Raw genomic sequence first — 15,849 nt, 5'->3', positions numbered from 1 at the left:
GAAAAGGGGGAAAAGAAGGAAGGGAAAAAAGGGGCGAATAAGAGAAGTGAGAGAAAGAACGAAGTGCAGGAAAGAAGAAAGACTAAGAGGAAAATGAGGAGGTAGAGAGAAGGAAAGGAAAGAATGACTAATGAGAGGAAAGGGGGGAAAAGAGAGAAAGGAAAGAAAGAAAAACGAATAAGAGGAAAAGAATGAAAAAGAAAGAAGGGAAAGAAAACGGGACAAATGAGAGTAAAAGGAGGAGAAAGAAAGAAGAAAAGGAATGACAAAGAAGAGGAAAAGGGAGAGAGAGAAAAGCGAAGGAAAGAAGGACGAATTAGAGGAAAACGAGGAAAAAAGAAAGAAGGGAAGAAAAAACAGACAAATGAGATGAAAAGGGTGAGATAAATGGGATTGATAGAAGGATGAATAAGAGGAATAGGATGAGAAAGAAAGAAAGGAAAGAAAGACGAATAACAGGAAAACGAGAAAAAAAATCGGAAGGAAAGAAGGATGAATAAGAGAAAAAAGGATAATAAGAAAGAAAAAAAGGAAGGAAAAAAGGATGAATAAGAGGAAGTGCAGGAGACAGAAAGTAAGGAAAGAAAGAAGGACAAATAAGAGGAAAAGGATGATAATGGAACAAGAGAAGGAAAGAAAGACGAATATGATGAAAAGGATGAGAAAAGAAGAAGAAAAGGAAAGAAGGACGATTAAGAGGAAAAAGATGAGAAAGAAGAAGGGAAGTAAATAAGGAATATTAAGAAGAAAATGAGAAAGAAAGAAGGGAAACAAGACAAATAAATAAGAAGAAAAGAGGGAGAAAGAAGTACGAATAAGTTGAAACGGGAGATAAAGAAAGATGGATGAATAAAAGGAAAATGTTGAGTATAAAAGAAAGGCAGGAAAAATGGATGACAAAGAGGAAAAGGAGGAGAAAGAAAGAAGGTAAGGAAAGAAGGACAAATGAGAGGAAAAGGACGGAAAATAAAGAAGGGAAGGAAAGACAGATGAATAGGAAGGAAAATTATGAGAAAAAGGAAGAGAAGGAAAGAAGGACGAGTAAGAGGAAAAGGATGAGAAAAAAAGAAGGGAAGAAGAGTAACCCGAATAAAAGGAAAAGGGAGAAAAGAGAAAAGGGAAGGAAAGAAGGATGAATAAGAGGAAAAGATTAAAAAAGAAGGGTGGAAGAGGAAAGAATGAGGAAAATGATGAGAAGGAAAGGAAAGGAAAGAAGGACGGATGAGAGAAAGAGAGGGGAAAAGAGAAGGGAAGGAAAGGAGAGCAAATAAAAGGAAAAGGGAGAGAAGGGACGAAGGGAAGAAAGAGGGAAGAATAAGAGGAAAAAGAGGAAAAAGAAATGGAAGTAAAGATAGACGAATAAGAGGAAAACATGAGAAAGAAAGCAGAAAAAGAAAGATGGACGAATAAATGGACGAGGAGAAAAAAGATCGGAAGGGTAGAAGGACGAGGAGAAAAAAGATCGGAAGGGTAGAAGGACGAATAATAGGCAAGAAATTAGAAAGAAAGAATAGAAGGAAAGAAGGACGAATAAAAGGAAAAGGATGAGAATGAAAGCTGGGAATGTAAGACGGACGAATATGTGGATGTGAGGGAGAAAGAAAGTAGGAAAGGAAAACAGGATGAATAAGAGGAAAAGGATGAGAAAGAAAAAAAAAGAGGGAAAGAAGGACGAACAAGAGGAAAATGATAAGAAAGGTAAAAGAAAAGGAAAGAAGGGCGAATCAGATTAAAAGGATAAAAAAGTAATAAGAAGGAACGAAGAATTAATAAGAGAAAAAGGATGAAAAAGAAAGAAGAGAAGGAAGGATGGAGGATTAAGAGTAAAATGTTGAGAAAGAAAGAAGGGAAGGACATAAGGAAGAATAAGGTGAAAAGAGAGGGAAAGAAAGAAGGATGAATAAAAGAAAAATGTTGAGTAAAGGAGAGAAGGACGAATAAGAGGAAAAGAAGAAAGAAAGAATGAAAGTAAAGAAGGAAGAATAACAGGAGGGGAGAAAAATGAAAGAAGGAAGAATAAGAGGAAAATGGGATGAAAGAAAGAAGGGAAGGAAAGAACGAAGAAAAAATAAGAAGATCAAGAGGAGAAAGGAAGTAGGGTAAGGAAGAAGGACGAGTAAGAGGTAAATGAGGAGAAAGAAAGAAGGGAAAGAAAGACTGGCTAATAAGAAGAAAAGGGTGAGAACAGGAAAGAAACTAGGACGAATAAGAGGAAAAGGATGAGAAATAAAGAAGGGAAGGACATAAGGAAGAATAAGGCGAAAGGGAGAGAAAGAAAGAAGGGGAAGAAATTAGGATGAATGAAAGGAAAATGTTTAGTTAAAATGAAGGGAAGGAAAGAAGGATGAATAAGAGGAAAAGGAGGATAAAGAAAGAAAGGGAGGTAAAAGGGAGGAATAACAAGAAGGAGTAGAAAGAAAGAAGGACGAATAAGAGGACAACAGGGAGAAAGAAAGAAGGGAAGGAAAGAACTAAGGTAAAAAAAAGAATAGGAGGAGTAAGAAAACACAAAAAAAAACAAAAAAAAAATGGAAAGAAGGACGATTAAGTAGTAGAAGATGAGAAATAAGGGAAGGAAAGAAGGAATAAGAGGGAAAGTAGGTGACAGAAAGAAGGGATAGAAAGAGAGACAAATAAGAGGAAAAGAAGGAGAAAGAAAGAAGAGAAGGAAACAACGACGGATAACAAGTAAAGGATAAAAAAAAAGATGGTCGAATAAAGGGAACAGGGCAGAAAGAGAGGGAAAGATAAAAAACGAAGGAAAGGGAGGAGGGGAGAAAGAAAGAGGGAAGGAAAGGAGAACGAATAGAAGTTAAAAATATGACAGAAGGGAAGGAAAAAAGGATAAGAAGAAATGTATGAGAAAGAAAAAAAAGAAGGAAAGAAGGACGAATAAGAGGAAAAAGGAGATAAATATAAGGGAAGAAAAAAAGGAATAAGAGGAAAAGATTGAGAAAGCAAGAAGGGTAGGAAAGAAGAAAGAATAAGGAAAAAATATGAGAAAGAAAGAAGGGAAGGAAAGAAGGCGAATAAGAGGGAAAAGGAAAAAGAAGGTAAGCAAAAAAAGGGGCGATTAAGAGAAAAATTGAGAGGAAGAAAGAAGGGAAGGAAAGATGGATGAATAAGAGGAAAAGATTGAGAGATAGAAGGGCAGGAAAGACGAAATAATAAGAGGAAAAAGAGGAGAAAGAATGAAGGAAAGGAAAAAAGGACCAAGTGAAAACGGGAGAGAAAGAAAAAAAAAGGAAAGAGCATATAAGAGGAAAAGCATGAAGAAGAAAGAAGGGAAATAAAAATGGACGAATGAGAGTAAAAGGAGGAGGAAGAGAAAGGGGAAGGAAAGGACGACTAAGAGTAAAACAAGGCGAAAGAAAGAAGGGAAGAAAACATAGACAAATGGGAGAAAAAGGGTGACAAAGATGGGAATGATAGAAGGACGAATAAGAGGAAAGAGATGAGAAAGATAGAGGAGAAAGAAAGAAGGACGAATAAGAGGAAAGAGATGAAAAAGATAGAGGAGAAAAAAAGAAGGACGAATAAGAGGAAAGAGATGAGAAAGATAGAGGAGAAAGAAAGAAGGACGAATAAGAGGAAAGAGATGAGAAAGATAGAGGAGAAAGAAAGAAGGACGAATAAGAGGAAAGAGATGAAAAAGATAGAGGAGAAAAAAAGAAGGACGAATAAGAGGAAAGAGATGAGAAAGATAGAAGAGAAAGAAAGAAGGACGAATAAGAGGAAAGAGATGAAGAAGATAGAGGAGAAAAAAAGAAGGACGAATAAGAGGAAAGAGATGAGAAAGATAGAGGAGAAAGAAAGAAGGACGAATAAGAGGAAAAGGATAAGAAACCAATAAGGGAAGGAAAGAAGGCTGAATAAGAGGAAATGGGGGAGAAAGAAAGTAGGGAAAGAAAGAAGGATGAATAAGAGGAACGGGAAGAGAAAGGGGATATAAAGAAGCACGAATAATAGGAAAACGAGGAAAAAGAAAGAAGGGAAGAAAAGACAGAAAAATTAGAGGAAAAGAGCGAGAAAGAAAGAAGGAAAAGAAAGATGAACAAATAAAAGAACAACGAGGAGAAAATCGATAGAAAGGAAAGAAGGATGAATAAGAAAAAAAGCGAAAGAAAGAATAGAAGGAAAGAAGGACGAATAAAAGGAAAAGGATGAAAAGGAAAGACGGGCATAGAAGAAGGACGAATGAGAGAAAATGGTGGAGAAAGAAAGTAGAGAAATAAAGGACAAATAAGAAGAAAAGGATGAGAAAGAAAGAAAAAAAGGAAAGAAAGACAATTAAGAGAATAAGGATGAGAAAGAAAGCAGGAAAAGAAATAAGGACGATTAAGAGGAAGAGAGAGAATGAAGTACGAATAAGAGGGAAAGGGTGAAAAAGAAAGTAGGGAAAGAAAGAAAGATGAATAAGATGAAAAAAAGATGGAAAAAAGCAAAATGTACAGAAAGAAGGGAAAAAAAGGAGGATGAATATGAGGAAAATGAGGAGAAGGAAAGAAGGAAAATAAGACAAAAATGGGGAGAAAGTAAGAAGGGAAGGAAAGAAAAAAGGACGAATTAGAGGAATAAGACGAGAAAGAAGGGAAGGGAAGAAGAACGAGTAAGAAGAAAATGGGGAGAAAGAAAGGAAGGAAAGAAGGTCAAATAAAAAGAAAGAGGGAAAAAAGACAGAAGAAAGGGAAAGAAGGCTGAATAAGAAGAGGAAGATAAAAAGAAAGAGGGGAAGAAAGGAAGGACGAATAAGAGAAAAAGAATGAAAAAGAAAGAAGGGAAGGAAAGAAGCAGGAATAAGAGGAAAAGGAGGAGAAAGAAAGAAAGAAAGGCAAAGGAGAGGAAAAGCAGGAGAAAGATAGAGAGGGAAGAAAAGAAGGACGAATAAGTGGAAAAGGATGAGAGAGAAAGAAGGAAAGGTATGAAGGACGAATATGACGAAAAGGATTAGAAAGAAAGGAGGAAGGGAAAGAAGGGCGACTAAGAGGAAAAGGGGGAGAAAAAAAGAAGGGATGGAAAATGGATGAATAAAAAAGAAAGGATGAGAAAGAAATAATGGAAGGAAACAAGGATGAAAAAAAGAGGAAAAAGGTGAGAAAAAAAGAAGTGAAAGAAAGAAGGACGAATAACAGGAAAAGGGAGAGAAAGAAAGAGGGGACTGAAGGAAGTATGACTAAAAGGAAAAGGATTAGGAAGAAAGAATGGAAGCAAAGGACGAATCAGAGGAAAAGGAAAAGAAAGAAAGGAGGGAAGGAAAGAAGCACGAATAAGAGGAAAATGAGAAAGAAGAAAGGGAAGGAGAGAATGACGAATAAGAGGAAAAGAAGAGATTGAAAGAAGGATGAAATAGAGGAAAGATAAGAAAAAAGAAGAGAGGGAAAGATGGACGAATAAGAGGTAAAGGAAGAAAGAAAAAAGGGAAGGATAAAAGGACGGAGAAGAGGAAAAGGATAAGAAAGAAAGAATGGAAGGAAAGAAGAACATATAAGAGGAAAAGGAGGAGCAAGAAAGAACCGAAGGTTGGAAGGAGGAGCAAGAGGAAAAGGGTAGGGAAAGAAGGTACAATAAGAAGAAAAGAGGGAAACAGAAAAAATGGATGGATAGAAGGACGACTAAGATGAAAAGGATGCGAAAGAAAGAAGGGAATGAAAGACAGATGGATAAAAGCGAAGGAGGGGAAGGAAAGAAGGGAAGGAAATAAAGTAGAATACGAGGAAAAGCAGGAGAAAGAAAGAGGGAAGGAAAGAAAGATCAATAAGAAGGAAAGGATGAGAAAGATAGAATGGAAGGAAAGAAGGACTACTAAAAGGAAAAGGAGGAGAAAGAAAGAAGGGAACGAAAGAAGGATGAATAAGAAAGAAAGGATAAGATAGAGAGAATGGAAGGAAGAAGAAAAGAGAAGGAAGGAGATAGGGAGAAGGAAGAAAGGAAAAATTGATGAAGGAAAAAGGAGTGACAGGAAGGAAGAAGAAACAGAAAAGGGAAAAAGGGAGGAGGAAGGAAAAGGGCAGAGGGAAAAAAATGGAAGAGAAAGGAGAAAAGCAGGAAGGAGAAAGGGAGGAGGAAAGACAAAGGAGAGAATAAGGAGGACAAATTACAAAAGTATAGGGAAAAGGGAGGAGGAAGGAGAAAAAAGAAAAAGGAATAAGGGAGGAGGAAGGAGAAAGGTAAGAGAGGGAGGAGAAAGGAAAAAAAAGAGGAAGGAGAAAGGGAGGAAAGAAGGAGGAATAAGTTAGGAAGGAAAAAATGAGGAAGGAAGGAGAAAGGAGGAAGGAAAGGAAGGAGGAAGAAGAAAGGGATAAGGGAAAAGGGAGCAGGAAGGAGAAAAGGAGAAGGGAAAAGGGACCAAGGAAGGAGAAAGGAGGAGGGGAAATGGAAGAGGAAGCAGAAAAGAGAGAAGGGAAAATGTAGGAAGGAGACAGGATGAGGGAAAAGGGAGGAAGAAGGAGAAAGGGAGGAAGAAGGAGAAAGGGAGGAGGAAGAAGAAAAGGAGGAGAAAGGAGAGAGGGAGGAGGAAGAAGAAAAGGAGGAGAAAGGAGAGAGGGAGGAGGAGGGAAAACGGAATAGGGAGGAGGAGGGAAAACGGAATAGGGAGGAGGAGGGAAAACGGAATACGGAGAAGGGAAAAATGAGAGGAAGGAGAAAGGGAGGAGGAAGGAGAAAGGGAGGAAGGAAAAATTTAGGAAGGATAAAGGAGTGAAAGAGAGGATGAAGAAGAAAGGGAAAAAGGGAGGAGGAAAGAGATAGGAGGGAAAAGGGAGGAGGAAGGAAAAAGGAGGGAAAAAGAAGGACGACACAAAAAAGGAGAAGGGAAAGACAAAGGGAGGAAAGGAGGAGGAAGGAGGAAAGGAGGAGGAAGGAGGAAAGGAGGAGGAAGGAGGAAGGGAGGAAGGAAAAAGGATGAAGGAAGGAGAAAAGAGGAAGGAAGGGGAGAAAGAAGAAGAAAGGGAGAAGGGAAAAGGGAGGAGGAAGGAGAAAGGGAAAAGGAAAAAAAGATGAAAGAAGTAGAAAAGAGGAGGGAAATGGAGAAGGAAGCAGAAAGTGAGAAGGGACAAAGGGAGGAGGAAGGAGAAATGGAGAGGAAGAAGAACAAGAGGAGGGAGGAGAAATGGAGGAGGAAGAAGAACAAGATGAAGGAGAGAGTGAGGAGGAGGGAAAAAGGAGAAAGTGGAAAATAAAAGAGGAAGTAGAAAAGGAGGGGGAAGGATAAAAGGAGGAGGAAAGAGAAAGGGAAAATGAAGGAGAAAGGGAGAAGGAAGGAGAAAGGGAGGAGGAAGGGGAAAGGAAAAAGGAATGAGAAAGGGTGAAGGAGAAAGGGAGAAGGAAGGAGAGAGTGAGGAAGAAAAAAGGAGTGAAAGAGAGGAAAAAGAAGAAAGGAAGGAGGAAAGAGAAATGGAGGGAGAAGAAGAACAAGAGGAGGAAGAAGAACAAGAGGAGGAAGGAGAGGGGGAGGAGGAGGGAAAAAGGAGAAAGAGAGGAGGGGAAAATGAAAGAGAAACGCGAAAAGGAAAAGGAAAAAAGGAAGAGGAAGGAGAAAGGGAAAATGAAGGAGAAAAGGAGGAGGAAGGAGAAAAGGAGGTGGAAGGAAAAAGGGAGGAAGATGGAGAAAAGGGGAAGGAAGGAGGAAGGAGAAAGGGAAAAGGAATTAAAAAGGGAGAAGGAGAAAGGGAGAAGGAAGGAGAATGTCAGGAAGAAAAAAAAGAGGAGTGAAAGAGAGCAAGAAAAAGAAAGAGAGGAGTAAAGAGAAAGGAGGGAAAAGGGAGGTGGTAGGAGAAAGGAAAGAAAAGGAAGGAAAAGGGGAGAAGGGAAAAAGAAAGGGAGGAAAGGAGGAGAAAGGAAAAAGGATGAAGGAAGGAGAAAGGAGGAGGGAAAGGGAAAAGGAAGAAGAAAGGAAGATAGGAAAAATGGAGGAGCAATGAGAAAGGGAGAAGGATAAAAGATGAAAGGCGAAAGGAGGAGGGAAATGGAGGAGGATGCAGAAAGTGAGAAGGGACAAAGGGAGGAGGAGGGAGACAGGAGGAGGGAAAAGGAAGGAGGAAGGATAAAGGTAGAAGGAAGAAGAAAAAGAGGAGGAAGGAGAAATGGAGGAGGAGGAAGAAAGAGAGAGGGAAAAGGTGCACAAAATAGAAAAGAAGAGGGAAAAGGGAGGAGGAAGGAGAAATAGAGGAGGAAAAAGAACAAGAGGAAGAAGGAGAGAGGGAAGAGGAGGGAAAAAAGAGAAGAAAGAAGGAAGAAGATAGAAAGAGGGAAAAGGGAGGACAAAATAGAAAAGAAGAGGGAAAATGGGGGAGGAAGGAGAAAAGAATAAGGGAGGAGGAAGGAGAGAGGAAGAAGGGAAAAGGAAGAGAGAAGGAAAATTGGAGAAAGGAAAAGGAAGAAGGAAGGAGAAATGGAGAAGGGAAAAAGGAGGAGAAAGGAGAAGAGCAGGAGGAAGGAAAAAAGGAAGAAGAAAGGCTAAGGAGGAGGGAAAAGGAAGGAGGAAGAAGAAAGGGAGGTCAAAATAGAAAAAGAGGGAAAAGGGAGGAAGAAGGAGAAAGGGAAAAGAGAGGAGGAAGGAGAAAAAAAAATAAGGGAGGAGGAAGGAGAAAGGGAAGAGAGGGAGGAGAAAGGAAAAAGGATGAAGGAAGGAGAAAGGAGGAGGCATTAGGGTAGAGGAAGGAAAGGGAGGAGGAAGAAGAAAGGGAGATGCGAAAATGGGAGGAGGAAGGAGAAAGGGTAAAGGGAAAAAGATGAAGGAAGGAGAAAGGAGGAGGGAAATGGAGGAGGAAGCAAAAAGAGAGAACGGAAGAAGGGAGGAGGAAGGAGACAGGATGAGGGAAAAGGGAGGAGGAAGGAGAAATGGAGGAGGAAAAAGAACTAGAGGAGGAAGGAGGAGGGAAAACGGAGAAAGGGAGGAGGGTAAAATGAAAGAGTAAGGAGAAAAGGAGGAAGAGGGAGAAAGAGTAAAGGGATGAGGAAGGAGAAAGGGAGGAAGAAAAAATTGAGGAAGGATAAAGGAAGAGTGTAAGGGAGGAAGAAGAAGAAAGGTAGAAGGGAAAAAGGGAGGAGAAAGAAGAAAAGCAGGAAGGGGAAAGGGAAGGGGAAAGACAAAGGAGGAGGGAAAAGGAAGGAGGAAGAACAAAGGGAGATGGAAAAGCGAGGAAGAAGGAGAAATGGAAAAGGGAGGAGGAACGAGAAAGGGAAGAGAGGGAGGAGAAAGGAAAAAGGAAGGAAGGAAAAAGGGAGGAAAGGAGAAGGAAGGAGGAAGGAAAAAGGATGAAGAAAGGAGAAAGGGAGGAAGGATAGGGAAGAGGAAGAAGAAAGAGAAAAATGAAAAAGGGAGGAGGGAGGGACAAAAGGAGGGGAAAAGGAGGAGGAAGGAGAAAGGGAGGAGGGAGGAGAAAGGGAGGACGGAGAAAGGGAGGAGGGAGGAAAAGGGGAGGAAGAAGAAAAGGAGGAAGGAGAAAGGAAGGACGAAATAAGGGGAAAAGAAGGAAGGGAAGAGGGTAAAAGGGAGGAAGATGGAAAAAAAGGAGGAGGAAGGAGAAAGGGAGGTGGGAAAAAGGAAAGAGGGAAAAAGGGTGGTGGATAGAAAAAGGGAAAGAGAGGAAGGGGAAAAAGGGAGGAGGAAGGAGAAAGGGAGTAGGGAGGAGAAATGGAGGAGATAATAAGGGAAGGAGAAAGCGAGGAGAAAGGAGAAAGGGAGCAGGAAGGAGAAATGGAGGGAGAAGAAAAAGAGAAGGAAGGACAGAGGGGGGAGGAGGGAAAAAGAGAAAAAGAGGAGGGAAAAATGAAAGAGTAAGGAGAAAAGGAGGAAGAGGGAGGAGGAAGGGTGAAGGAAGGAGAAAGGGTGGAAGGAAAAATTGAGGAAGGAAAAAGGAAATGTGAAAGGGAGGAAGAAGAAATAGAAAATGGAAAAAGGGAGGAGGAAGGAGAAAGACAGAAGGACAAAAATGAAGAAGAAAGGAGACAAGCAGGATGGAGACAGGGAGGAGGAAAGACAAAGGAGGGAATAAGGAGGGCAAATTACAAAAGAGGAGGAAAAAGGGAGTAAGAAGAAGGAAAAAGGGAGGAGAAAGGAATAAGGGAGGAGGAAAGAGAAAGGGAGGAAAGGAGGAGAAATGAGAAAGTGAGGAAGGAAGGAAAAAGGAGTAGAAAGGAGGAAGTGAGCGAGAAAAGAGAAAGGAAAGGGAGGAGGAAGAAGAAAGGAGAAGGGTAAAAGGATCAAGGAAGGAAAAAGGAGGAGGGGAAATGGAAGAGAAGCAGAAAGGGAGAAGGGACAAAGGTAGGAAGAAGGAGACAGGTGGGAGGAAGAAGAACGAAAGGAAGAAAGAAAAATGGATGAGGAAGAAGAACAAGAACAGGAAGGAGAAATGGAGGAGGAAGAAGAACAAGAGGAGGAAGAAGAACAAGAGGAGGAAGGAGAAATGGAAGAGGAAGAAGAACAAGAGGAGGAAGGAGAGAGGGAGGAGGGAAAATGTAAGAGGAAGGAGAAAGGAAGGAAGGAGAAAGGGAAAAGGAATGAGAGAGGGAGAAGGAAGGGAAAATTGAGGAAGGATAAGGGAATGAAAGAGAGGAAGAAGAAGAAGAAAGGAAAAAGGGAAAAAGGGAGGAGGAAGGAGAAAGGAGGTGGGAAAAGTGAAGAGGAAGGAGAAAGTAGGAGGGAAAGGGAAGGAGGACGGAAAAAGGGAGAAGGGAAAGATCAAGGGAGGAAAGGAGGAGGAAGGAAAAACGATGAAGGTAGGAGAAAGGAGGAAGGAAAGGGAGGAAGAAGAAATGGAGAAGGGAAAAGGGAAGGAGAAAGGGGAAAGGGAGAAGGGAAAAAAAGACGAAAGGAGAAAAGAGAAGGGGAATGGAGGAGGAAGCACAAAGCGAGAAGGGACAAAGGGAGGAGGAAGAACAAGAGGAGGAAGAAGAAATGGAGGAGAAAGAAGAGCAATAGGAAGGAGACAGTGAGGAGGAGGGAAAAAGGGAGGAGGGGAAAATGAAAGAGGAAGGAGAAAATGAGGAGGAAGGAAAAGGGAAAGGGAAGGAAAAAGGGAGAAGGAAGGAGAAATGGAGGAGGGAGAAGAAAAAGAGGAGGAAGGAGAGAGGGAGAAGGAAGGAAAACGGAGAAAGGGAGGAGGGAAAAAGATGAAAGAAGGAGAAAAGAGGAGGGAAATGGGGGAGAAAGAAGAAAGTGAGAAGGGACAAAGGGAGGAGGAAGGAGAAATGGAGGAGGAAGAAGAACAAGAGAAGGAAGGAGAAATAGAGGAGAAAGAAGAACAAGAGGAAGGAGAGAGTGAGGAAGAGGGAAAAAGGAGAAAGGGAGGTGGGGAAAATAAAAGAGGAAGGAGAAAAGGAGAAGAAATGAGAAAGAGAAAAGGAAGGAGAAAGAGAGAAGAAGAAAGGGAGAAGGAAGGAGAATGTGAGAAAAAAAAGGAGTGAAAGAGAGGAAGAAGAAGAAAGGGGGAGGCAGAAGAAAGGAGGGAAAATGGAAAAGTAAGGACACAGGAGGGAAAAGGAAGGAGGAAGGAAAAAGGAAGAAGGGAAAAAGAAAGGGAGGAAAGGAAGAGGAAGGAGGAAGGGAGGAAGGAAAAAAGATGAAGGAAGGAGAAGAGAGAAAGGAAAGGGAGGAGGAAGAAGGAAGGGAGAAGGGAAATGAGGAGGAGGAAGGAAAAAGGAAGGGAAAGAGAAAGGGAGGAAAAGAGGAATGAGGAATGGAGGAAGGAAAAAAAGACGAAGGAAGGAGAAAGAAGGAGGAAGCAGAAAGTGTGAAGACAAAGGGAGTAGGAAGGAGACAGGATGAGGGAAAAGGGAGGAGGAAGGAGATAGGATGAGGGGAAAGGGAGGAGGAAGGAGAAATGAAGGAGAAAGAAGAACAAGAGGAAGGAGAGAGGGAGGAGGAGGGAAAAAGGAGAAAGAGAGGGGGGAAATTAAAGAGGAAGGAGGAAAGGAGGCGGAAGGAGAAAGGGAAAATGGAGGAGAAAGGGAGAAGGAAAGAGAAAGGGAGGAGGAAGAAGAACTAGAGGAAGAAGGAGAGAGGGAGGAGGAATGAAAAAGGAGAAAGAGAGGAGGGGAAAATGAAAGAGGGAGGGGAAAAGGAGGAGGAAGGAGAAAGGAAAAAGGGAAAAAAGACGGAAGAAGAAAAGAGGAGGGAACTGGAGGAGGAAGAAGAAAGAGAGAAGGGACAAAGGGAGGAGGAAGAAGAACAAGAGGAGGAAGGAGAAATGGAGGAGAAAGAAGAACAAGAGGAAGGAAACAGTGAGGAGGAGGGAAAAGGGGAGGAGGGGAAAATGGAAGAGGAAGGAGAAAAGGTGGAGGAAGGAAAAGGGAAAAGGAAGGAAAAGGGGAGAAGGAAGGAGAAAGAGAGTAGTAAGGAGAAATGGAGGGAGAAGAAAAAGAGAAGGATTGAGAGAGAGAGAAGGAAGGAAAACGGAGAAAGGGAGGAGGGAAAAAAGATGAATGAAGGAGAAAAGAGGAGGGAAATGGGGGATAAAGAAGAAAGTGAGAAAGAACAAAGGGAGGAGGAAGGAGAAATGGAGGAGGAAGAACAAGAGGAGGATGGAAAAATAGAGGAGAAAGAAGAACAAGAGGAAGGAGAGAGGAGGAGGAGGGAAAAAGGAGAAAGGGAGGTGGGGAAAATGAAAGAAGAAGGAGAAAAGGAGGAGAAATGAGAAAGAGAAAAGGAAGGAGAAAGGGAGAAGGAGAAAGGGAAAAGGAGAAAGGGAAAAGGAAGAAAAAGGAGTGAAAGAGATAAGAAAAAGAAAGGGGGAGGAAGGAGAAAGGAGGGAAATGGAAAAGGAAGGAGACGGGAGCGAAAAGGAATGAGGAAGTAAAAAGGAAAAAGGGAAAGAGAGGAAAGGAAGAGGAAGGAAGAAGGGAGGAAGGAAAAAAGATGATTGAAGGAGAAAGGAGGAAAGAAAGGGAGGAGGAAGAAGAAAGGGAGAAGGGAAAAGGGGAGGAGCAAGGAAAAATGAAGGGAAAGAGAAAGGGAGAAAAGGAGGAGGAAGGAGGAAGGGGAAAGGGAGGAGGGAAATGATGGAGAAAGCAGAAAGTGAGAAGGTACAAAGGGAGGAGGAAGGAGAAATGGAGGAGGAAGAAGAACAAGATGAGGATGGAGAAATAGAGGAGAAAGAAAAACAAGAGGAAGGAGAGAGTGAGGAAGAGGGAAAAAGGAGAAAGGGAGGTGGGGAAAATGAAAGAGGAAGGAGAAAAGGAGAAGAAAGGGGAAAGAGAAAGAGAGAAGGAGAAAGGGAGAAGGAAGGAGAATGTGAGAAAAAAGGAGTGAAAGAGAGGAAGAAGAAGAAAGGGGGAGGAAGGAGAAAGGAGGGAAAACGGAAAAGTAAGGACACAGGAAGGAAAAGGAAGGAGGAAGGAGGAAGGAAAAGGGAAGAAGGGAAAGAGAAAGGGAGGAAAGGAAGAGGAAAGAAGAAGGGAGGAAGGAAAAAAGATGAAGGAAGGAGAAAGGAGGAAAGAAAGGGAGGAGGAAGAAGAAAGGGAGAAGGGAAAAGAGGAGGAGCAAAAAAAATGAAGGGAAAGAGAAAGGGAGGAAAGAAGGAGGAAGGAGGAAGGGGAAAGGGAAGAGGGAAAAAATATGAAAGAAGGAGAAAAGAGGAGGAAAATGGGGGATAAAGAAGAAAGTGAGAAGGGACAAAGGGAGGAGGAAGGAGAAATGGAGGAGGAAGAATAACAAGAGGAGGATGGAGAAATAGAGGAGAAAGAAGAACAAGAGGAAGGAGAGAGTGAGGAAGAGGGAAAAAGGAGAAAGGGAGGTGGGGAAAATGAAAGAGGAAGGAGAAAAGGAGGAGAAATGAGAAAGAGAAAAGGAAGGAGAAAGGGAGAAGGAAGGAGAAAAAGAGGAAAAAAAGGAGTGAATGAGGAAGAAGAAGAAGAAAGGGGGAGGAAGGAGAAAGGAGGGAAAATGGAAAAGGAAGGAGACGGGAGGGAAAAGGAAGGAGGAAGTAAAAAGGAAGAAGGGAAAGAGAAAGGGAGGAAAGGAAGAGGAAAGAAGAAGGGAGGAAGGAAAAAAGATGAAGGAAGGAGAAAGGAGGAAAGAAAGGGAGGAGGAAGAAGAAAGGGAGAAGGGAAAAGGGGAGGAGCAAGGAAAAATGAAGGGAAAGAGAAAGGGAGAAAAGGAGGAGGAAGGAGGAAGGGGAAAGGGAGGAGGGAAAAAAGATGAAAGAAGGAGAAAAGAGGAGGGAAATGATGGAGAAAGCAGAAAGTGAGAAGGGACAAAGGGAGGAGGAAGGAGAAATGGAGGAGGAAGAAGAACAAGAGGAGGATGGAGAAATAGAGGAGAAAGAAAAACAAGAGGAAGGAGAGAGTGAGGAAGAGGGAAATAGGAGAAAGGGAGGTGGGGAAAATGAAAGAGGAAGGAGAAAAGGAGAAGAAAGGGGAAAGAGAAAGAGAGAAGGAGAAAGGGAGAAGGAAGGAGAATGTGAGAAAAAAGGAGTGAAAGAGAGGAAGAAGAAGAAAGGGGGAGGAAGGAGAAAGGAGGGAAAACGGAAAAGTAAGGACACAGGAAGGAAAAGGAAGGAGGAAGGAGGAAGGAAAAGGGAAGAAGGGAAAGAGAAAGGGAGGAAAGGAAGAGGAAAGAAGAAGGGAGGAAGGAAAAAAGATGAAGGAAGGAGAAAGGAGGAAAGAAAGGGAGGAGGAAGAAGAAAGGGAGAAGGGAAAAGAGGAGGAGCAAAAAAAATGAAGGGAAAGAGAAAGGGAGGAAAGAAGGAGGAAGGAGGAAGGGGAAAGGGAAGAGGGAAAAAATATGAAAGAAGGAGAAAAGAGGAGGAAAATGGGGGATAAAGAAGAAAGTGAGAAGGGACAAAGGGAGGAGGAAGGAGAAATGGAGGAGGAAGAATAACAAGAGGAGGATGGAGAAATAGAGGAGAAAGAAGAACAAGAGGAAGGAGAGAGTGAGGAAGAGGGAAAAAGGAGAAAGGGAGGTGGGGAAAATGAAAGAGGAAGGAGAAAAGGAGGAGAAATGAGAAAGAGAAAAGGAAGGAGAAAGGGAGAAGGAAGGAGAAAAAGAGGAAAAAAAGGAGTGAATGAGGAAGAAGAAGAAGAAAGGGGGAGGAAGGAGAAAGGAGGGAAAATGGAAAAGGAAGGAGACGGGAGGGAAAAGGAAGGAGGAAGTAAAAAGGAAGAAGGGAAAGAGAAAGGGAGGAAAGGAAGAGGAAAGAAGAAGGGAGGAAGGAAAAAAGATGAAGGAAGGAGAAAGGAGGAAAGAAAGGGAGGAGGAAGAAGAAAGGGAGAAGGGAAAAGGGGAGGAGAAAGGAAAAAGGAAGAAGGGAAAGAGAAAGGGAGGAAAGGAGGAGGAAGGAGGAAGGGGAAAGGTGGGAGGGAAAAAAGATGAAAGAAGGAGAAAAGAGGAGGGAAATGGGGGAGAAAGCAGAAAGTGAGAAGGGACAAAGGGAGGAGGAAGGAGAAATGGAGGAGGAAGAAGAATAAGAGGAGGATGGAAAAATAGAGGAGAAAGAAGAACAAGAGGAGGGAGAGAGTGAGGAAGAGGGAAAAAGTAGAAAGGGAGGTGGGGAAAATGAAAGAGGAAGGAGAAAAGGAGGAGAAATGAGAAAGAGAAAAGGAAAGAGAAAGGGAGAAGGAAGGAGAAAAATAGGAAAAAAGGAGTGAAAGAGGAAGAAATAGGAAGAAAGGGGGAGGAAGGAGAAAGGAGGGAAAATGGAAAAGGAAGGAGACGGGAGAGAAAAGGAAGGAGGAAGTAAAAAGGAAGTAGGGAAAGAGAAAGGGAGGAAAGGAAGAGGAAAGAAGAAGGGAGGAAGGAAAAAAGATGAAGGAAGGAGAAAGGAGGAAAAAAAGGGAGGAGGAAGAAGAAAGGGAGAAGGGAAAAGGGGAGGAGGAAGGAAAAAGGAAGATGGGAAAGAGAAAGGGAGGAAA

General features: G+C 42.2%; 1 pseudogene; it reads left to right on the top strand.

Moving 5' to 3' along the window:
• Positions 1 to 889: 889 nt before the first annotated feature.
• LOC137652980 (uncharacterized) lies at positions 890 to 14,760 on the top strand (annotated as a pseudogene).
• The last annotated feature ends 1,089 nt before the right edge of the window (positions 14,761 to 15,849 follow it).

Source organism: Palaemon carinicauda, chromosome 14, assembly GCF_036898095.1.
Source record: "Palaemon carinicauda isolate YSFRI2023 chromosome 14, ASM3689809v2, whole genome shotgun sequence".
In the NCBI taxonomy this organism is placed as follows: domain Eukaryota; kingdom Metazoa; phylum Arthropoda; class Malacostraca; order Decapoda; family Palaemonidae; genus Palaemon; species Palaemon carinicauda.
This window is presented reverse-complemented; position numbering and strand designations above follow the sequence as displayed.